Genomic DNA, 24,304 nt, shown 5'->3' with positions numbered 1-24,304 from the left:
TATATATATATACAAATCGTTATACCTAGTTGAAATTTAGTTTAGGAATTTATCTAAGTTATACAATTAGTTACTAGGAAATACTAGGGAAATAAACCTGCTTAGATATATTATTAATAGTTTTAACTAGATTACACAATTCACTCGAACTAGGTGTAAAATATGGTTCAACTAGTGTTCATACGTAGACGCATATAAAATCATAGAATTTCATCATTCATTTAATTTTTCATCAATCAATGTTATTAATTTTGATTACTTATTGTAAATTAACCCCGTACCATTAAGTTTAATTAGTTTGTGGTGTTTTTTTTCAAAATCAATTTACAACGATGAAATTGCCTGATTTTCGATTCGCTTTTTCATGGTATGTTCTGAATTATTATAAACTAAATATCACTTCTGGGGAAAGAAACAAATATTTCTGATGATTTAAATTAAATAATACACAAACCATAATACTTATTTTCATGTCTTCCACATTTTAAATATCATGGGGTCGGAACGATCGGATATTTTAAGAATCTCGCTAAATATTGTACACTGAAAACAAAAACGGAAGTGAAATAACTTGAAAACAAAAAAAAACTTAAAAAGAAATTAAAACCCATCTCAAACTAGCAAATAAATACATAAAAAAACTAAGGAAATACTTTATTTATTTTATTGTTTGTTCAGATCTAATTACGCTAAAATATTACAGAATCAATAGAATTCACATGATCGATTATTTTTAAAACGAGAGATGGACTTTTAACGCATTTAAACTGTATAAGCCTAAGTGCTTCAACCTTATGTGGTTTTTGTCAGGCTTTGTTGGTTTTATAATAGGATCCGTTAGACGAATTTAAAAGTTGACTCTTGTGTGTTGGGAAATTAATAACTGATTTTGTAATGACTATTTCTCGCATCATATGAAAGTTATATGTAGAGGTGTTGGGTAAAAAGCTGTGGGGTTGATGTGCTAGAAAAATCGGAAGAAACCTACAGCAGTAAAAAATCTTAACATTACAGACACGACTCTAATGTGCCATTTTGTCTTTCGATATCGATGCGTACGAAATTCCATCGTTTTCTAAATCTCACAATTTTCATAAAGAATATGACTGCATATAAAATTAAAATATAATGTATGTACATGAAATAAATAATATAAAAGTTGTGACTATTTTAATCAGAAAACGTAAATAAAAATACAACACTGCAAATTAAAAAAAACGGGTCTAGGTTTGAATGAAAAAAAACAAACAAAACCATGAAAAACATCGAATCATCTTCCGCAATTTACATGATCTCAAAAGGCAAAAAAGTATAAGTGTTATGAAGGGGCAGATCCCTAGTAAGATAGAAGACAAACTAGACAAGTTTCAACATCAGATTTGGAAAAGGTTAGAATCGAACCCAGTAGGAAAAGTTAAAAACAGAATACATATTGAAATCCTAGAAATGCAGAACGATTGTCATTTTTCTCGCAAATAACAAAATATTATTTATGCCAGAGAAAGATATATTATTTATAAATGCAGTGATTGTTCATTCTTTTAGAAATAACGGGATATTAAATATGTCAGTAAAAAGAATGAACAATATGAGTTTTAGAAATAATTAACAAAATAGGTTAAAAGAGATACAATTAACTTAAGGAATTTCTTTTGTTTATCAAAAGTGTGTAGATACATATGAAAAGGGCACGGGTAAATTGAAACGTGATAAAGTCATATCGGTTGACCACCCATCTGACATCATGAAAAAAGGAGGTTCTCATTATATTGAGACAGAGTTCGAAGTTAGAGTCAATCAGAATCACAGGCACAGCCAGAGAGACTCAGAGAGACTCGGCCAGACTGGAAGCTTATGCACCTTAGAGGCGAAGCGAGAAAGAAGACACCATGTAGTCGTAAAGGCTTGAATCCCTGACAAACATCAATCATCCAGCTGCTTTGAATAAAGAATAATCTATATTTGTAAATTGTTGTCTTCGTCTGTCGTTATTCCACCACAAAAGGAAAAGGTAATGTTTTTGTCTATCATCTTGAAAACGAACTTTGTATAACCCCCTTCAAAGTATTAAATGTCTGCCTCCTCCATCATCAGTAATGATTCTCACTCTGATGTAAAAGAACCGTATTACACATTCCTCTCCTTCAATAATGAATTCGCATGTGTTATTAATATGAACTGTGTGTGTAATCCATATAAATGACATTGTTATCCTTTGATCTGAGCCCACTGTATTATGTGTCTCCAATATGAACCACCCACGACTACATAACATATCAACTGTATTTCTAATCCTCTAAGTTGTCTAAATACGAATAAAAATATATATGACAGCGGGGTTTTCTTTTCTAATAACGGTAAGAGTTGCTACCACTACCTTATCGAACTCTCACGATCTAAATCTCTCTCGTAAAGTAAGACAATTTAATAACTCTGTTATAAAATACAATATAATTGTAAGAATAAATAACTCTGAACGCACTTAAACAAATAAACATTGTTTATGAATACTGCAAATTCAATCGCCTACCGTTTTCTACCTTGGTATCCCAAGAATTAAAATATTATATTCGCAAAGTAAACTGTTACTTAGAGATAGGGAAATGCATTGTCATTGTCAGAAATTAAGACAAAAACACGTTTTTCAGATGTCACTTGAGGAATGTGCACTTCAAAACATTATTGAAATATGTTTGAACAGCTTTTTACCTATGTGGATACAGTGTAAATGTGTTGAAGTTGAAAGTATATGCGACTTATACTTTGATGTTCATTGTGTGATGAGATTAATACAATTAATAGAGTGTGTGGGTAGATACTTGCACACACATTCTTACGCGGCGTAAGATAGTGTGAGAAAGTTATACTTTTAAGTTTGATTTTTTTTTTATTCTCCGTCAAAAACAGTCGAATTTTAAATTAAATTGAAGCTTCCAAAGAAAATACAAACAGAAAAAAAATGTAATTCCCTCATGATTAACCAGGCGTAATTGTATTTATATTTGTGAAACAAAGCACAATGAAAATAATAAGATGTTTAAAACTAAAAGCACAGCTGCAACATCAATAATAATAATAATAATAATAATAATAATAATAATAATAATAATAATAATTGTAACAATGATAATAATAATTAGAAAACGAAAATACGTGGAACAAAATATAAGACCCCAAAACAGATACGACAAAACAAAAGAGAATCGGAAAATAACACGACATAAATAAAGGGAAAACTAGAAAACCGAAATTAAAAAATGACCAGTAAGCACCGTCGAAACAGTGTCACGTTGAACAAAATAACAGACATAATATCTTAAACAAAAGTAACAATATAGATGTGGATAGTGCGGCAAATACACATACAATTTACCATCAAAGTATCAAAAAAATTGAAAATTAGAAGATATGGACATATCAATGTAAAAAACACATGCAAAAGAGAAACCAAATATATACTTACAAAACAGTCAGAAGCATTATTTGAACTGGATGGTATCCAAGAAAATGACGATTGCAAACTCTGAAGAAAAGACAAAACGGTAAATGAGATATCATAAGTTAATACAAGACTAAGCACACATAAACACACACACACACGCATATATATATATATATATATATATATATATATATATATATATATATATATATATATATACAAAAGGCTTCCTTCAGTCTTGACAGACTATGGATACCCATTGTAAGGGTGCCTGCGCGTGAAATTTGTGTGGCAAGAGTTTCGCAATCTCTAACCATGACGCTCCTGAGTCAACATTGTTGCATACCAGTGGCAAGTTAAGGTACAAGACGACTGTAAACAATGCCGAGATAAGCGGAGAGCACATACAGCGCCTAGAATTCCCAAATAGTCACCCATCTGGTATTAGCCAGGCTCAACGTTGCTTAACTTCGGTGATCTGACGAGAACCCTTGTGTCAACGTGATTATGCCGTACATAATATATATATATATATATATATATATATATATATATATATATATATATATATATATATATATATATATATATATATATATATATATATATATATATATATATATATATATATATATATATATATATATATATATATATATATATATATATATATATATATATATATATATATATATATATATATATATATATATATATATATATATATATATATATATATATATATATATATATATATATATATATATATATATATATATATATATATATATATATATATATATATATATATATATATATATATATATATATATATATATATATATATATATATATATATATATATATATATATATATATATATATATATATATATATATATATATATATATATATATATATATATATATATATATATATATATATATATATATATATATATATATATATATATATATATATATATATATATATATATATATATATATATATATATATATATATATATATATATATATATATATATATATATATATATATATATATATATATATATATATATATATATATATATATATATATATATATATATATATATATATATATATATATATATATATATATATATATATATATATATATATATATATCATCGGCGGGCACTCGTGTCCGAGTAAGACTGTCCTCCGTTGTAGCTTCTGTGGGTCCTCAGGTGAGCATAGAGCCCAATCCTAGACCCAATTTGTCTTGTGCAATTTGGGCAGATAAAGGTAGTGGTGGTGGGGTGGGGTTGGGTGTGTCTGGTTAATAATCTGTCCTTTCTGTGCTTGTGTTTATCCTCAGCAGCTTTATTTAAGTCACTACTATAAAGCGCAGCACCTTTGTGGACAGCGCTCCTCCATGCCAACCTGCTCCCAGCCACGTCCTCCCATGTCTTAAGGTCCATGTGAAACCGCTTTAGATTTGCTTTGATGTTGTCCTTATACCTCATCTTTTGGCCACCCTGGGCACGCTTTCCCTCAACAAGCTGAGAGTAGAAAATCTGTTTTGGGAGGCGGAGATCCGGCATTCGGACAACATGACCAGTCCATCTGAGCTGGCGTTGAGCAACAGTAGCGGTGATAGTGGGAATGTCAGCCTCACTCAGGACGCTGGTGTTGGTGCGTCGGTCCTTCCAACTAATTCTGAGGATTTTTCGGAGGCATCTTTGGTGGTACGTCTCCAGGGTTTTTACGTGCCTCCTGTATGTGGTCCAGGTCTCCGATCCATAGAGAAGAGTGGGCATCAAGACAGCTTTATATACCATGATTTTGGTCTTTGCCAGAAGGTCACGGTTCTCAAATACTCTCTTCCTTAGCCTTGAGAAAGCCCCACTGGCACAGCTGAGACGGTGTTGTATTTCATCATCTATGTTGGCTTTTGATGATAGGATGCTGCCTAGGTATGGGAAGTGGTCCACATTTTCCAGTCTAGCGTTGTCAATGGAGATGTTTGGGGGGGGGACAAGCTGTCTTCTGCCATCATGGACTCCAGTATAAGCATCCTAGGGCAGAAAAAGCGGAAACATCAGGATTAGTACGATGAAAACGATACCGAAATCCAACAGCTTATAGACACCAAGAGGCAAACTTTTATCACCTGGCAGAATAACATCAATTGCAAGGTTAAAAGAGCTGCCCATGCCAAGGCTAAAGCGGCTGTCCAATCGACAGTCAGGAAGCTGAAGAACATCTGGTGGATGAAGAAGGCTCAGGAGATCCAGCAGTTTGCTGACTCTGGGGACACCAGAAGATTCTTTGAAGCCACAAAAGTGGTATACGGCCCCAGCTACCGTTCTCTGACCCCCCTTCGGTCTAAGGATGGGCTCACGCTGCTGAAAGGAAAGAGAGAAATAACAAATAGATGGAAAGAGCATTACAAGGATCTTCTGAACAGGGACACCACTCCAGAGATGGAGGCCCTTGAAAAACTCCCCCAACAGCCCATAATTGAGAGCATGGGAGAACCACCCAGTCTGGAAGAGGTGCGGGATGCAATTAGGAAGATGAAAAACAATAAGGCGGCTGGTTCTGACGGCATCCCAGCAGGAATCCTGAAGAAAGGCGGGCCTGATCTTCTCAGACACATCCATGCCCTGCTGCTCAAAATATGGGAACAAGAGAAAATCCCTGCACAACTTAGAGATGCCCTAGTTGTATCCATCTTTAAGAAGGGAGACAAGGAAAACTGTGGGAACTACCGGGGCATTTCTCTCCTCTCTACCACAGGGAAAGCCCTAGCTCGGGTTTTGGCCAACAGGCTTACACCCCTTGCAGAAACCATCCTTCCCGAGTCCCAAAGTGGCTTTCGACCAAATAGAGGCACGATGGACATGATCTTCACTGCTCGTCAACTCCAAGAAAAGTGCAGGGAGCAAAATTTACCATTATACATGTCTTTTATAGACCTTACTAAAGCCTTTGACTCTGTGAACCGTCAAGCCCTTTGGCTGGTTCTTGCAAGGTTTGGATGCCCAGAGAGGTACATTCGGGTACTGAGACTGCTGCATGACAATATGTCAGCTACAGTCCTCAGTAGTAGTGGAGATGAAACAGAGCCCTTCAGGGTTGACACGGGAGTGAAACAGGGATGTGTCATTGCCCCAACCCTGTTCTCCATCTTCATTACTACTATCCTCCATCTTACGGACAAACATCTTCCCCATGGAGTTCGGATTATGTACAGAACCGACGGCCGACTTTTTAACATCAACAGATTTAGGGCCAAAGGTCGAACGAACACCATATCCATTATGGAGCTACAGTATGCAGACGATAACGCCCTTGTAGCCCTCTCAGAAGAGGACCTACAGTGTACACTGGTTGCCTTCACGAGGGCGTACAAACAGCTAGGACTAACTATTAATATAAAAAAACCCAAATCCTCCATCAATCACCACCATATATATATATATATATATATATATATATATATATATATATATATATATATATATATATATACATATATATATATATATATTAATTTTATTTATACAAACATTAATGGCTACATATGTGCATACATGTTTCTGTAATCACCCTCGTAGGCCAAGAATTACCGTCAAAAGTGACATTTCCACCAAATACATTTTTCTATTTCGTTTATCAAGTTAAAATACAACCTGGTGGGAGTAAAAAAAAATATATATATATATATATATATACATACATATATATATATATATTATAGATAGATATGTACAAATGTAGTTGAACTGTTCATATTACTATATTATTGGGCCTAGATAGGACCTTAAACTATATCTAATGGTGAGGACCCAGCATGTGGGCTTTGGTGAATGTGTATCAAACCCTTAATAGCCATTGCTCCCAGGTCCACTCTGTCCCGGAGCGGTAGTACCTGTTAGGGTCTCAACTAGTGGTTAAATAGAAACCGACTTGAAAAAATAAAAAAAATAAATACATTCTATTAAAATATTTTCTCTCAAATCACTGTATTCGGTATCAAATAATCTGAAAAGGGTTGATATGCTGTAAAAAACAAGCAACATACCAACTATATTATGACCACAAGTACAAAACAAAGCGATGTTAACATTTTAAAATTAAAAGCATAGGTATTCATAGATCATTCTATTTAAAACAAATGTACTCAAAGTAAAGGTCATTTTTATTAATAAACAGGAAATGTAAAACCCTCCCAATAGTTGATTTCGCTTACTCAGCTTGCTGCAGTGTGTAGGCCAATAACGAAAACACAAAATAAATTAAACTTTCCTTGAACGTACTTATTTTTTCGAGACAATCACACCCTGACATTAGTACAACATATGGTATATGAGGAGAAATTTGAAACTGAGCACACTGCACAGTTTCAATTTGCTTATTCTCAGGAGTTTATATAAATCAATATATATATATATATATATATATATATATATATATATATATATATATATATATATATAGTGATTTTACCGTCACTGGATTATTTATCTTCCACCAGACTATCCATTCACCAGTAATAACCTTTTTCGTCACCTCTGCTTCACTTTTTTTATCAAGTAAGATCTTTGACTGACATGTTGTTTCATCAAATACTTTTGCATGCAAAATCCGATCCCGCATTTTGCTAATTCCTACCCTTTGATGAGAAGGAAAGTATTTATTCGAAACTCCGCGGATTAAGGACTATCCACTTATCTAGTGTTTACTTTTCAGATTAAATATGTTTGTAACTCATTTCAAAAGGGGTTTTAACAGGTTTTATTAACTGTTTGCTCGTGTATATATATATATATATATATATATATATATATATATATATATATATATATATATATATATTGCGATTTTAGCTTAATGAATTAGATTCTTTTTTGTTTTCTTTTTTGTTATAATTATTTTATAATAATAATAATAATAATAATAATAATAATAATAATAATAATAATAATAATAATAATAATAATTCTGATTTCGTTTATCAACGTCTCTCTGGAAAGGGATGGGGTTCATTTCGAGAGGATTTCCCTCAATCCCGGCTTCAAACCAGGAGCTTCAAAGATCAAGGGTTTTCCTAAGGATGTTGGTGGTACCTACAATTGAAGAGGTGTGAAGGTCGCCTAAAACATCGGGGATTTGTAGTTTTTTCAATTGTCCATCCAAAAGCCATACCACATTCTCAACAACCTTCATCATCAATAGTGTTTCATGTATTCATTAATGAGGAACCATGTCATAAGCCTTTCTGTAATCGATCCATGCTACGCTCAGATTCCTCTTCTTCTTCATAACATCCTGCATTAATGCTTTATCAATTAGTGGTTGCTATTTGGTACCTCTCGAGCCTTTTCGACACACCTTCTCTTCGCCAGGAACAACACCATCACTCTCAAGCTGTTCATGAATTTTCTCCGCAAAATTTCCAGTCAACAGTTTCCACATCAGTGGTAGACATGTAATTGGTCTATAATTATTGGCATCTGTTCCCTTAGCAGTATCTTTCCTAATCAGTGTTATTCTTCCATTCACAAGCCAATAAGGGACACCTTCCGACTTTACAACCCTTTGCAGTGTAGTAGCTATAGGTGGATAAAGGCATGGAAACTGTTTAAACTAGAAGCCCATCACTCCATCTGGATCAGTTTCCTTCCAGTTTGTCATCCTTCATATGCCAGCCTTAATGCCATCGATGGTTATCTCAACGTTTTTCATCTGCTGCATTCCTGATAGACTTTCTCTGACTTCTCTCAACAAGCTAGCCTTCTTATTATATCGCCCTTCGGCAGACCAAATTCCACTCCAGAACTTCCTGGCATCTTTGCATTTGGAGTGTTGTTATTTCCCGCCTATTTAATTCTTTATACAGCTGAGACTGAGTGTTCCAAAAAAAGGTTGTTCTGCCGAAACGCAACACTTTTTCAAAAAAAGTTCCGAATTTTCATACCACCAGTGTGGATCTTATCTTTCAACATTGTTTGAGCGCTCATGGTTTCCTTTTCCAGCAATCTATACCTCCTTTCAAGCTCGTCCTTGGCTTTCTGTCCTAGTTTAACTCATTTTCTTATTTCTTCGATTCTACTAATGTCTTTCCGCCACCGTTTAATATTTTCCTCAAGCCGCCTCTGCCAATGTGGCCTTCTATACTTCATTTCTCTCTTTTTCTTCTGTATTAAGCCAAGACGATTCGCAATAACGTATGACATACAGGAGCCTATTAAGTTCCGTAATCGATATGTTCTTTCTTATGATGTTGTGAATTACTCCTTGAACTATTTTTACCTCGTTTTTCACCTTCCGCCTATCACTACTCTTCATACTTGGAATCTCTATGATTTCGTCATTAAGGACCTCTCTGAAGTACTTCTTTTTCTACACAAGTTAAAGTTCGGACTTCATCACCACTTCTCCATACATCTGGTCCTTTCACTGGCATCATTGTCTCAGAGTCAATGATCTCATCTGCCTTAGATCCTTCAAACTCCTTCTCATCACTTCCCCTTACCATGGAATTCCATTCCTCCTCAGTTGTCCGCCTCCCACCATCGCTTACATTTCCCTTCTGCACTTCCACTTTCCCAGTTCTTTCATCAGAGCTCGTTTCATCAATGTTACTTTCGTTATTCATTTCATTCCTAACCATCCGTTCAATCTCTTCTCTTGCAATTACTGAAAGTAGGTTGTTATTTTTAATTTGTTTTAACTGGGATACCAAACTCGTGACACTTCTAGCTCCTCCTCCTCTCGATTCCCATTCTTCTCCCATTTTTTGGATATATCCGCTAGATTTGGTACTTCCACTTCTTACAAAGCATCCCCACTACTCTTCTTTCCTCATCCGGCCATGGTTTTTTGACATTCCCTGTTCCAACTCCCTTCGTTTCTTGGGCACCTCTGTGGCAAACATCACATCCTCAGAATTTCGAACAGGTGTATGATGACGACAGGACCCACTCTGTTGACCAGTGGGACGTGAGACCATCGCAAGATGTTCCAGCCTCATTCACATCATTCTCCCATAAATGGGGTTAGTGAATTTTAGATTACACTACCACCAATAGATTTATCGAGAGATCATCTCTAGGAGGGTTCCCCACCAAGGTTAAAGTTCCCCTCCCGACCTTTCTCCTCCACCACCACTATTACCATTACCACCACCAACAACAATAGAAATAAAATTTACAATGATAATAGTAACATTAATATCGGTAGTAATAATGATATCAGTAACAACAACAATATCAATGGCAGCAAAAACGACACGTACAATTACAACTACAGTAACAATAAAACATACCACCACTACTACCACCACTACTACTACTACTACTACTACTAATAATAATAATAATAATAATGATAATAATAGTAATAAAAGTAATTTCCCTTTTTTCCTTCTATCCTTCCTTTTCCTTTCCTTCGTATTAATTCAAACAGTGAAATCCCAACAAAAAACATGCATTTTTCCACAGCGCTACGACTGTGACTAAGCACAAATTTACACGTCGTGGTTGGAGGACAAACCTGGGGTGTTCTACAAAAACAGTGTCCAGAGCTGCATCAAACGATAGGAGAAATGCATAACTAGGTGTTTTCTATGTAGATAAAGACTAATAACTGTGCAAAGCTTTGTTTCTCCACTCCTATGGAAAGAGGGTCAGGGGCATTACTTATTGCATGCTCCTCATATACATACATATATATATATATATACATATATATATATATATATATATATATATATATATATATATATTACAATAGAAAAATTCGACCATGAAAAGTAAAGTTTACACACGGAAAGGTTAAGGAGTAGTTGTTAAAAGTGGAAATGAAAAAATATAATAAAATTATAACTTAAATTATTACAGCATAAAGAATTGATTCCGTAATGTTATAAACTGAATTTCAAAATAAATCTTAATGCTGCAATATTTTAAGTTTTACATTTATTTAAATTTTTACTAGAATATCTTGCCCTTTTCCAGTTTTAACAACTAGTCCTTTACTTTTCCGTGTTTAATCTTAGCCACAATTCTCTTCATGCTCTCATTTTTCTATTGTACTCCATGATTTTTCCACCATTCCAATAAATTTACTTGTTATTTGCTCAATTTTAGTCTTATTCCCCCCTCCATAAACACATATGTAAAAAAACAACAATATACGGCACTCGTGTGCTTTTAATAAAATCTCCCTAATCATCTCCCTTACATGCTTTTATTTTGTCTGTTTCACTTCTTACGGCAATGAGTTAGTAGCAAGAGTAGTCGCTGAAGCGACGTGGTAGCTATAGAAACCAATCATTAAACGCGTTGCTCACCTCCTTACTTATTTTTACGATTTTGAACACTAGATAAAACACCATAAAATTGTTTAGTCAGCGAAATATCATTTTTTTTATTATATAGATGAGATGGTGATCTATAAACTGTAATAATTGTTTGAAATTTGGTCGAAAAATGAGTGAACGCTAAAGTTTTAAAACAGTTCTAAATCACTGAAGCTGACACTTAACCATATATTTAAACACTACTGTGTTTGAATGAAACACACACACACACACATATATATATATATGTGTAAAGCTGAATGTTCGTGTGTGTCTGTGCGTGTGTGTTTGTGGTCACGAATAGGCTCCTATATGATTGACAATTTAAAAAAAAATAATTACATATAATCATAGAAGATGTATCGAGGCACATGAATGGGTACGTTTGATCTGGTAGAACAGTGGTTCATTAAAATTGTAAGGTCTGCGTTCGCGCCTGGTCCATAAAGTATGGAAATAAAAAATTAAAAAATTAAAAAAAAAAACGTTTACAAGTGTTGTTGATATAGATCTACATAAGAATACTTTGATAAGTATGTTTTAACTTAAATAGGGCTGGTATAATAAAATTGTAGGATCTGCGTTCGCGCCTGGCCTCCATAGAATGGAAATAGGCACAAACTTTAATACACACTTTTCCTTTCTATCTGTGTAAGTATGCTTTGATAATTATGTTTCAGTTTGAAGAAATATGGTATAATAAAATTATAGGGTTTATCTATTTTATTTTTAGTTTCATAATATTTTGTTTTGGTTTTGATACCCCCAAATTCAACCCAAATTTACAACCCTTCCTTTTCATAACCTATCATACTTTCACAAATCAGAGTCCATTTTGTGTAGGCTGTTTTTGAACCCAGTCAACTACGAGTACTTTTGCTAGTATGTATATATTTAGGCAATGCTTTACCATTTTAATCTCTTTACCCGCGATTGTTGATATGATAAGTATATCAAGACGTAAAATTATGTTAACGTTCTATTTAATAGAAAGTTAAGATTGGTTTTTAGCTTTACCTATTTTATAATTTACATTACTTTGTTTTAAATGAATCGAAATATGTTAGAGTTTTATTGTGTGTCATAACATGCGCAGTTTTGATATTATATTTGCTTCCAATTTTTTTTTTTACATCGGGGTCACCACTTATGAAGGCCACTCAGGGATAAGGATTATTGCGTGTACAGTAATCAATGATATAGTATTGTAGTAATCATTAGTATTGGGGGTTTTGATAGAGTGTCTTATTTAAGGGGGCGGTTTGTCAGGAGTTTGTTTATGTTGGACTTGAAAGTTGTAGTCAGGTGGGAAACAGGCAAGCGGCAGAGAGTTCCATTCGCGTGCAGTTCTATAAAAGAAGCTTTGCTCATGGAATCTACGTTTGGATTTAGGCACAGATAAAGAGTGGGGAAAATTATTGACAGTAGTTTCCGCCAGATGAGTGTTTCTTGTGAAAGATTGGCGAGGGGGGACGAGGGATTGGAGTTCAGACGAGCACCTACCATCGAAATAACGATAAAACAAAGACAGGCTTGCAACGTCTCTTCTGGTCCGAACATTTTTCACAGTTTACAAAGATGTTTCTCATTATCTCGATATTTCACCCGGGGAATTAGTCTCAGTTAACAATTTGTCTAGCGAAATATAGGTGGCATAATAACATTCAATAGTCCCAATTGTATCTAAACTGTCAAGTAGCAATTTACGTCACAATGAGGTTTTGTTTTAGAGAACAGTTTAATTCGATAGCAAACGCAGCGAATACTGGCCTAATACTTTATGGAATTTATACGAGTTGAATATAATTGATAATTATATATTTATATTTATATATTTATATATATTTATAATTTATTCCTAATAATCTAATTAAAATACGGCATAATCACGTTGACACACCGGTTCCAGTCAGATTACCGGTTAAGCAACGTTGAGCCTGGTCATTACTAAAATGTGTGACCAATTTGGGAATTCCAGGTGGTGTATGTAGAAGAACGTCGACACCTCCCTGCAAAAAGTTGCAAAAACCTAACGTCGTCATCTCCCCTAACGAGGATATACATGCGGCTTGGGACCGCTTGTGGATTCCATACTCCAATGAAACTTCCTCCGAAGGAGGAAGCCGGTTAAACCCTGAATAGGATTGTTGCTGACTGCTCACACACACAGAATTAAATAAGGCGATCTGTTATTTATTCCAGTAATAAATGTTCGCGCATGTTTTAACTATTTTAACAATTTCTGATATGCATTTTATCATATTAGTCTCAGTAAACAATTTGTCTATTATTATTTTTCGCTTCATACAGTGTTCATACAGTGTACTGAATGAAGCGAAAAATAATGATTTACTAGCATTTCAGCCCGGCGTTGCCCGATTATGTGGATGTGTATGTTGAGCAAAAAAAAAAAAAAGGTGGTAGTAGTAGGAAGGCAGGCTCGAACCCGTACCGCAAAGGAACTAACGTTTATGCTCTTACGACCACCGCCAAACCGGAAACGACATTTTAACAAATTAAGGCTAGACAATCTAAAGGAGAGGATAAATTTAAAAAATATCGACGAAAAAAGTGACACCCCCTGAGAAAAGTTTCTAATTAAACTGGAAGATATTGATGTTTTTAGACAATTTTTCGATATTTGTAGTATGAAAGGTCGAACTTTAAAACGCTATCTCTGAATACCCTTTATGTAAAATTTCAAATATTTAGACCAGAACTTGTCTGAGTAATTTAGAAGAGATCGCAGAGGTCAATTTTTTTAAAACTTTGGCCCCTATTATTACCCCTTAAAATTTATTGTTTTGGGCTCTAATCGAGTTATTAAGTTGGATACATGTCGAAGGAACCTATATTTAAAATGTCAAGCGCGTAGACCCAAAATTGTCGGAGGAGTTTGGTAGATTTCTCAAAGGTCAAATCGTTGAACTTTGACCCCTTAATCGCCAAAATGTCTGGCCAAAAAAAACGATCACATGGATTTTCTCAAATCTCAGTACCATGTATATCAAATTTCGAGTCTGTAGACTAAAAATTGACAGAGTTATTGCCTAAGGAAATGGACACAGACACACACACACTGACACTTTCACATTTATAGATATACTAGCAATTGGTGCCCGGCGTTGCCCGGGTGTTTTGAGGTGTATGCTGAACAAAAAAAAAAGGTCAATTTTTTTAACTTTGACCCCTATTATGACCACTTAAAATCTATTGTTTAGGGCTCAAATCAAGTTATTAAGATCCATGTCCAAGGAACTTATATCTAAAATTTCAAGTGCGTAGACCCAAAATTGTTGGAGGAGTTTGGTAGAGTTCTCAAAGGTCAAATCGTTGAACTTTGACCCCTTAATCGCCAAATTTCTTTCCAAAAACCGATCACATGGATTTTTCCAAATTTCAGTACCGTGTATATCAAATTTCAGGTCTGTAGATTAAAAAATGACAGAGATATTGCGTAGGGAAATGTATACAGACACACACACAGATACATAGATACACACACAGACACTTTCACTTTTGTATATATATATTGATATAAATAGATATATAGACACATATGACATGTAACAGATAAAGCACGTTAAAAAACATTAATTGTGAGGCTGTGTTTTATTGGTTCTCTCATTGTACTTTTTGCACTTGCAACCGCTATTATGGCGAGACCTTAAAACGTGGAAGGACGTTGCTATAATAAAGACAAATTAATACAGCGCTCAGTAGCTAAAGTAGTCCATGAAATCAGATGTGTCAAAACCTCTATATCAAACGAAAGTATAATTGGGAGCTGATGAGGATGTAGTATGACTCAGGAATGGGCACGTTAAAATAGAAAGACAATCAAAATGATTATATCCCTTTCACGAGATGGGAAAATGGTTTGACGTTTATACAGGATGACCCCCCAAAAAAACAAAAGCTAAATTGAGGCCATCTAGAACATATGCTGTAGAACAGAGAAAAAAGGCCAAAGACCCTTGTATTTTGATGTGATGTTTTGAATATAATAAACTAGTTATGACCAAAGTTTCATTTCTTTCGGACAAAACACTAAGAAACGGGGCCTAATTAGAGTTGGGGCCGGTTTCTTTTGGTCACCCTTTATAACAATAACAGCTGACAAAATTATGTTGATTATCCTGTAAACTAATATACATATATATATATGCATGTATGTTCATAAATATATATATATATATATATTTATATATATATATATATATATATATTATATATATATACATATTTGTATGTGTGTGTTTGTGTGTGTGCGTGTTGTGTGTGGTTAGAAGGGCTAACCTGCGTTGCTCGGGATCGTATAAAATTTAATAAATGTATAATGATATAGGGACTTCTTACTTTTACAATTGCTACTTTCTCTCTATTTCTATCTCTAGCGGTCTCCCCCTTTTCTACTCCGCTATCATCTTTCGCTAAAATAATTATTTTCTTTTATTTTACTATCCTGAAAAAAATTATTTCAGCATTCCAGCAGCCTATAACTTTTATGCTTCCTTGATTTCTGGCAAAGTTACTTGTAACTAGGCAAGAGTTCATACATGAGTAGGCCTCACATGCGTAACAAGACCTTACAATATTTCTCCCTCTGCTCTCTCTGTACTTCTCTTTTTCCTCTTGTTAAATATGTAAACTTTAATGTGTGTAACTGTTTGTATCTTTGTATGTACAAAGATTTAGTCCTAAATTAATCAATCCATCATTATGAATTTTGAAACATAGATGGCGAGATGACGGGCCTAGATGTGGAGTATATTTAATTCAATCTAATATTGTGGAAATGCACCAATTTAAAATGATTCCTGTAAAGTATCTTTTGTTATATTTTGTTGTTTTGTTTTTGACGTTATATATAGGTAGGCATTTCTCATTAAAAATTAATACATGTTCATTCATTTAGATTTACCATCATTAATCATTAAAACAAGTGTTTTCATTTCGTAGTTATCAGCTAATGCTTTAATAATTTGTCAATATGAGAATTGTATAGTGGATTGTGATAGAAACTGCGAAAAATATTCTAGGTATAACTGCTAGATACATAATGTTTTTATTTTCTGATTTCTGACAGTGTGAAAAAATATACAATTTATGGAAAGTAATTTTATCCGTTTATTAATCAATATTTATGATGTGTTAGAAAATATATCTATTGAATGTGACTTAAAATGGTAAGTCACAAATTGTTAAATATATAAACTGTATGATGAGCCTGTAAATATATAAACATATGATGACATTGAAAACTATATAGGTTTTAAAATGTTATTTAAATTCAGTTTTGATAATAAAGTGTTTCCTGGAACGCGTTCACATAGCCGTAAAAATTGCTAAATGTTAATTTCCCTTGATAGATTACAATGTTATAAAATTGTATGACTATGTTTTTTATTTGATAATATGCGTTAATAGCAAACACACACACACACACACACACACACACACACATATATATATATATATATATGTATATATGTATATATATATTCATTGTACGTGGAAGGCAGGAAACACGTTATCCACAGTGTATTTGCTATTATACCCTGAAAAGATTAGGAATCAAAAATTTAGACTGACACAAAAGCGAAGCATCTTGCACTATTTTATTGATCCGTTGAGAAAATTCACCTTTGCCGATTGTTTAGAAAGTTAGTTTTTCTCATTTCAAAATATACTTTTATTTCTCATTTCGTTTGTTGTCATTTTTTCATCACTGGACAACATATTGTCGCGGAGAGATAAGTTGATTATATGGAATGAGCGCAATCTCAGAGAAAGTTTTCAAAGCAAATCAAGAGAAAAAAATACAAAGTAAACTATTAAAGAAAATGTGAAGTATTTTCCTGTAAGCTGAGTCATACATTTTTTCAGAATTCTCAAAGTCAATCAAGTAAATGGAAGGTAAAGAAAGAAATCGATATAATCAAATCATTGATATAATGAAGGACAGAGTTAGGATTCTCTAGACACAATGAATTACGTTCACTCAGGAGAAATGTTGAATGTCAAGCAGTACTTATTATTTATTACTCACTATGACTTCTCAAATAACCCGAGACCACTCACTGAGAAATATGAACGATTTTACCAGTAGCAAGTCTTTTTATATTATAAACTGTTTTATGCGTTCTTTCAACAGTCGTTTACTTTGAGTACCAACTTATATCTGCCATTGACTGCCATCTATATATTAAGTAACACGAATTCTACTCAAGATTTTGTACCCTTTGTTCACTATGAATGGCTCAGCCTCTCTTTATTCGTTCTATCATCTTTGTTTTTATTCTGTGGTAATAAACCAATGCCCTGTAATTATTTTCATGGAGTGTCGAGAGGGGTGAAATTACAGGATTTCTTATATATTTCTATTTAATATATATGTAATTAATGTTTTAACATAAGATATTACTATTTTTCACTATTTGTTATGTAAATTAATGAACTAAAATAATATATATTATATATATATATTTACTAATATTTGTTTCGACATGATCAGTAAACGAATCAGGTTTTATAGTAGCATAACTATATTCATGACGTCAAGTGTTTTAATCTCATTCACATCTAAACAGCTGTATTATAATCTAATTTTTGTCTAATTTCTGTTGATCTACCAAATTTCTTTAAAAATAAATGTAAAACTACAGTAAGCAAATCTCTCTTTCTCCCAATATATAAATATATGGTGCATGTATATACATACATTTATATATATATATATATATATATATATATATATATATATATATATATATATATATATATATATATATATATATATATATACAGGGTGCGGCATAAATAACGCCCTTTCTTAATATCCTTTTTTTCTTTATAATATGAATGCAATTTAAAGATAAATAAAAGTAAAAGGTATATCTCAAATTTATTAAATATCTAATTCAATATCCACATTGGTGATCTTTACAGTAATGATCTTCTGAACTAAAAAAACGACTTTTGGGAACAAAATTAGTCAATAAAAATAAAATCAAAATAAATTTAATGAAAAAAAGGATACCAACTTTATTAACTTTAAAATTTAACTCAGATGTTCAAAATGTTCTCCATCATGTTCCATACAATTTTGAACTCTACCAGCGACACTTTTACACACTTTTTTACACTCTTCAATGGTAATTTCATGAAATTTATCTGAAATTGATTTTTTTAATTCCTGAATTGTTTGTAAACTTTATCTTTCAATATACCCCACAAAAAAAAAATCTGGTTGCGTTAAGTCTGGAGATCGTGATGGCCATTCAATTGGTCCCCTTCGTCCTATCCACCTATCTTCAAAATTTTCATTTAACCATTCCATAACTCTTAACCCATAATGTGGTGGAGTCCCATCCTGTTGAAAAAAATATCAGTCTGATTTTCAACTCTTGGCCAAAATTCCGTTTGAAGCATATGCAAATAATTATTTTGATTCACAGTACCCTCGAAGAATATTGGCCCTATTAATCCCATACAAGAAATGGCAGCTCAAACTGTTACTCCTGGCGAATTAACATCCTTTTCCAAGATGATATTAGGATTCTCATTACTCCAATACACACAATTATGGCGATTGATATGCCCATTTAACTTAAAGGTTGCTTCATCTGACCCCATATCTTTTCAAGGAAAGTTATATCTTCATTAACTTTATTCAAAAAGATTTCACAAAATTGTAATCGTCTATCTTGATCTCCATCATGCAAACTTTGAAGAACACGTGGAATGTAAGGTCTCATCTTTAGATTCTTCAATATTCTGCGAACACTCCTATCACTGATTGCTAACTCTGTAGAAAGACGTCTACTGGATTTTTGAGGAGTATGCAGCAACGATTCTTGTAGTTCATTGGACTTTTCTAAGCTCGTTGCAACAACTGGCCTTCCGGATCTTTGAGCATCCCTTACACTTCCTGTGGATTCAAATTTTTTAATCAAGCTTTTGATATTTCGGCTTTGCACTCTTGGGATGTCATATTCATCTGATAACAATCTTACAGTTTTAGCACCATTATTATTATTTTGATAATACAATTGTATTGCTTTTACTCTCTGTTCAATTGCTAATCTCATGGTTTAAAAAATATCTGAAAAAAATAAATGTTTAAGAATTAGTTAAAGAAAATATACATAAATATAATAAGATATAAAAGGGGCGTTATTTATGCCGCACCCTATATATATATATATATATATATATATATATATATATATATATATATATATATATATATAATTCGTTAAATTGAATAGATGTTTTTAGCTTATTAATTTTGCATTAAATCCTTTCTATTTTTCGTATTGTAGTTTTTGACTTCAAGTGGGAACTGGCTGATGTAATGACCATAATTTTTCTTTGTCCAAGTACTTTCAAAACATTCTGGATTAAACTTCACAGATTTATTAAACTGGTAGGAGTTTTTGTTTACTATTTATATTATGGATGCTTAATTTCATTGGCTAATAATTTTTTAATTAACACGTCAAAATAGTAAGGCTATGCTAAAGTTTATTTTGTTACTGTTAGTTTTTTTTGTAAGTTTTTATTAGTACAGCGTAAGGTATCTCAAGTTTACGTTTATTGTTACATTTTATAAGGATATTAATGCTATGAACTAGGAGCTTTCTAAACTGGAACATGGGAACAGCATGCTGGTTTGTCGGGTGTTTCAAGATTTGTGCAGAACAATGTAATGCTAATCTCCTAGACAATGTCGTGCCAATGTAGAAATAGGCTAAAAACGTTTATTCAACTAACGAATTATGCACGAAAAAGATACTGCCCAAATACGCACGCACATACACCCACACACACATATATATATATATATTTATATATATATATATATATATATATATATATATATATATATATATAGAGAGAGAGAGAGAGAGAGAGAGAGAGAAAGAGAGAGAGAGTAGTGTGTATATTAGTAATTACATTATTGAGAATTTACACATGTTAATCAAATGGGACTCAGAGTTTTATATACAAAATACTCAATAGCACAAATAGTTATATTATGACTGAAGTATAGATAGAAAGGTTTTTCATACGCATTTTCATGAAAGCTTCAACTGCGATAACTTTCAGAATCAACATCATCGAGCTATCGTCCCAACCCAACTAAGATGAATTTGTATTCATCTTTGGCAGTTTAGAAAATCAGTTTAATTTTGGACAGGCGAGGGCAGGAAAATATTGTTGGGCATGCCGTTATTTATTGATAAAATCACACAGGTTAGTGCACAAACACACAGTGGCTTCTTACTGAGCTACCATATAAGTACTCTCATTACATTAATTAAGATCCCAATTTACCAACCAATTTCAGCTTACATTACTGTGCAGTTTTTTTTTTTTTTACCAAATGCTTTCCCATCTCTCTTCCAACCTGTGCCATTTTCAAATCCCGAAACATAATACAATTCTTATTTCCACTTCAGAAAGAAGACGCTCATCTCTTTCAGAAATAAATTTAATAAGACATCCTTCTTTATTTATATATATATATATATATATATATATATATATATATATATATATATATATATATATATATATATAGATAGATATAATGTATCATATAATATTATCAGCACAGAGTAAGCCTCAATCATCTCATGTTTATAATCTACATCTCGTTTCTTAGCAAAAGTTACGTCTAACGCCATTTTCTGTCCAAGCCCTTTAAATCATTTACATTCCAGGTTAGTATACCAGCGTTGTATCAAATTATAAATACTGCTCTGGTATTGATTGCATATATAATATTCCGACTTTGGAGTTGCTATTTCAGAATATCCCTAGTAATACTCTGTTGTCATCTGATTTACATTTCTGTGTTCTTAACCTTATCGGCTTCCAGTACACCTTAGTATTTGTAGCCTATATTACTGTAAACATATAAGCACTAGCGAGGTGTGATGAACGCTTTTTATCTTCGGATTTTTTTTATACAACTGTCCTCTCCTCGATTATGATGTATTGTGCCAGTAGTAGCATGCCTATAGTACAATTTTTTTGTAGGGCTGGGAAGAAATTATCTTAAAATAATACGTTTTCAATTTTCTTGATTCCATGTGGTGTTTGCCTTTTACATCTGTAACAGCTTCTATATGTTCGGCGGCTTCCGCATATATCTCATATACATACCCCCCCCCGCATCCAAGTGTTTACCTTAATATTTCAGTCGTTTTCATGATTGTTATCTTATCAATTATCCTTCTGATTAAAATTTCTCCTATACATTTTTCATTTTTTTTTCAGGAAGGATCCTAACATTATAAGTGTTATTTTGATTTTCTTCATCTTCCATGACTGTTTCAGTTCTCGAGCCAGTTCCGTGTATTTAGTCCGCTACTCTGTCTCCTTGATATTCATTTGTGCTCGGTTTGATCGATGAAATCTACAATCTTTTTTGTTAATTACTATGGCACCCAACTTTCTGTTTGGGATGGGTAATCTGTTTTTATTATTATTTACCCACAAGGAGTAGTCACACAAGTACTTATTAAAGTTTTCCCTTTAAGGACACCTTGTGGTGTTCCCTGGAGCCTGAGTGACAACACGTCTATTATCATTATTATTATTATTATTATTATTATTATTATTATTATGTTTATCCACTCACTAAAATATACCACAGACGTCAATATTTATAATCCTTAAACGACAATATTCAGGTCTAAATTTTCTCAACTTTAGTTGACCATAATATCTCACAATTTACAAAACTCTTTGATTGTTTTTATAAACATGCAAATCATTATTCGTCATAGCTTTAAAAAGTTGTTGGCCATTTCCGGAGATTGACTTACAATAATCCGCCTTCGGATCGCTAATTTCGGTTGCTTAATTCGGATTGCTAACTTCTCCACAACTTCTGGATGTTTCTCTTCCTGTCCTTTTCATCTTCTCTGTCTCTTCATGAAATATATATGATATCTGTCGACGATGATATTAACAGATGGACGTGTGTATTATTTTCTTTTACTTTGAAGACAAGATCGGTTCATTGAATTAATAGTTGTTTCAATTCCATTTAGTGTTTGTCATATTATTTGCATAATTTCTGATAACTTTTCTATAATTTTCGTTCTATTTTTATTTCAACCAGTCATGACTGGTAAGTGTCTATCTTTTATGTGGGTTGATTTTCATATGACAAAAATTGCATTAGTGTTTGAAAAACTTTTCTTCATCTAAAACAACGCTTAATACACTGAAACATATATAGACGACTGCTATTAAATTCAAGATATGTTGTGTTACAAAATGTTTGTTAGCATTACATTGAAATCTTGTGCATGACGTGCATGAGACTACAGTGTATGACACCTGGAGTAGGGAGGGAATTTCCAAGATAACTTGACAGAGGAAAGAAATTATTCCAGTATAATATGTTTCCATCATCTTGACAACTTGAGAGGAAAGTGTGTGTTGTTTTACTTTTAGTCGGATTGCATGGAGTTATTTATTGTGTGGTAATAAAAGTGCAATAAGGTCTAACTAATTCCGTAGACAATATGATAATGAAATTAGGACTGAAGTATGAAAACAGTGTTGGAGAATAGTTTTCGCACTCTGTCTAAGAAGGATATACCTGTTGATAGTCTGTATGTCACAACTATACGTTATACCATGGTAAATAACGATTTTGTTTATCTAAAAGATACTGGCGGATGAGACAAGTTTCATAGACTGGTAGGTGAGCTCCTATCTTTGCAACATATTTGCCAATATGTCATCTGTATTATTTCTTATTAATGTATTTTTATAGCATTCTGACCCTAAACAAGTCCCAGTGCCACTTTGAAGTAAGAGGTACTGTCGGGACATAAGTTGCAGGGGTATTATGAAGGAAGATGAGCAATAATATGTCTGTTTACATTACACTTGAAATTCAGTACAGTTGGGGAAGCAGAATCCCGGAAGAGAGTTCTAGTCTAGCAGCTTCGGGGAAGAAATATTAGAGTTTTCTTACATTTAAGGATCTCCACTGTATAGTGGTGGAACGTAACTGCTTGTCTGGTTTATCGGTGGTATTCACGTCTAGGGAGTACACAGGCTTCTAGTTCGTTAGAGGATTTGCCATTAAAATACTTGTAGAACAGACATAGGGATGAAATATTTCGTCGATGGGATAGAGGCTGAAGCTAAGATTACAGTTCAAGGCTTATGACGTTGGCAACATTCTTTTGAAGCCTGTCCAGGAGGGAGGGACAAGTAGCATATGCACCAGCCCAAAGGGGACAACAATACTCCATACATAGGCGAATAATAGTCTTATAAGGATACTTTCAGGCGTAAGAAGCTTTCTAGAACGGTAGAGAGAGAGCCCTCCTTCTTTGCAGCGGCCAGCGGCCTTGAAAATGCTTTTAATGCACCTGTTCCAACTCATTTCACAGTGAACGTTAGGCCGAGGAGTTTAAGATAAGTACTTTCAGATAATATGTCTTTGGCTATTGCTATTGATGGTGGAGA

At 33.1% G+C, this 24,304-nt stretch overlaps 1 long non-coding RNA gene across 1 annotated transcript in view; it reads right to left on the bottom strand.

Annotated features, from left to right (window-relative positions):
• Positions 1-24,304, bottom strand: part of LOC145301511 (uncharacterized) — a 2,019,466-nt gene that overhangs the window by 651,766 nt on the left and 1,343,396 nt on the right. The window contains exon 5 of the long non-coding RNA XR_013873525.1: positions 3,464-3,523. This is a non-coding gene — a long non-coding RNA (uncharacterized LOC145301511). The remainder of the gene's footprint in view (positions 1-3,463; positions 3,524-24,304) is intronic.

Source organism: Euprymna scolopes, chromosome 1 (genome assembly GCF_053919585.1).
Source record: "Euprymna scolopes isolate OS-2025 chromosome 1, ASM5391958v1, whole genome shotgun sequence".
Taxonomy (NCBI): domain Eukaryota; kingdom Metazoa; phylum Mollusca; class Cephalopoda; order Sepiida; family Sepiolidae; genus Euprymna; species Euprymna scolopes.
Note: the sequence above shows the minus strand (reverse complement) of the source record. Positions and strands in the feature narration are given on the sequence as shown.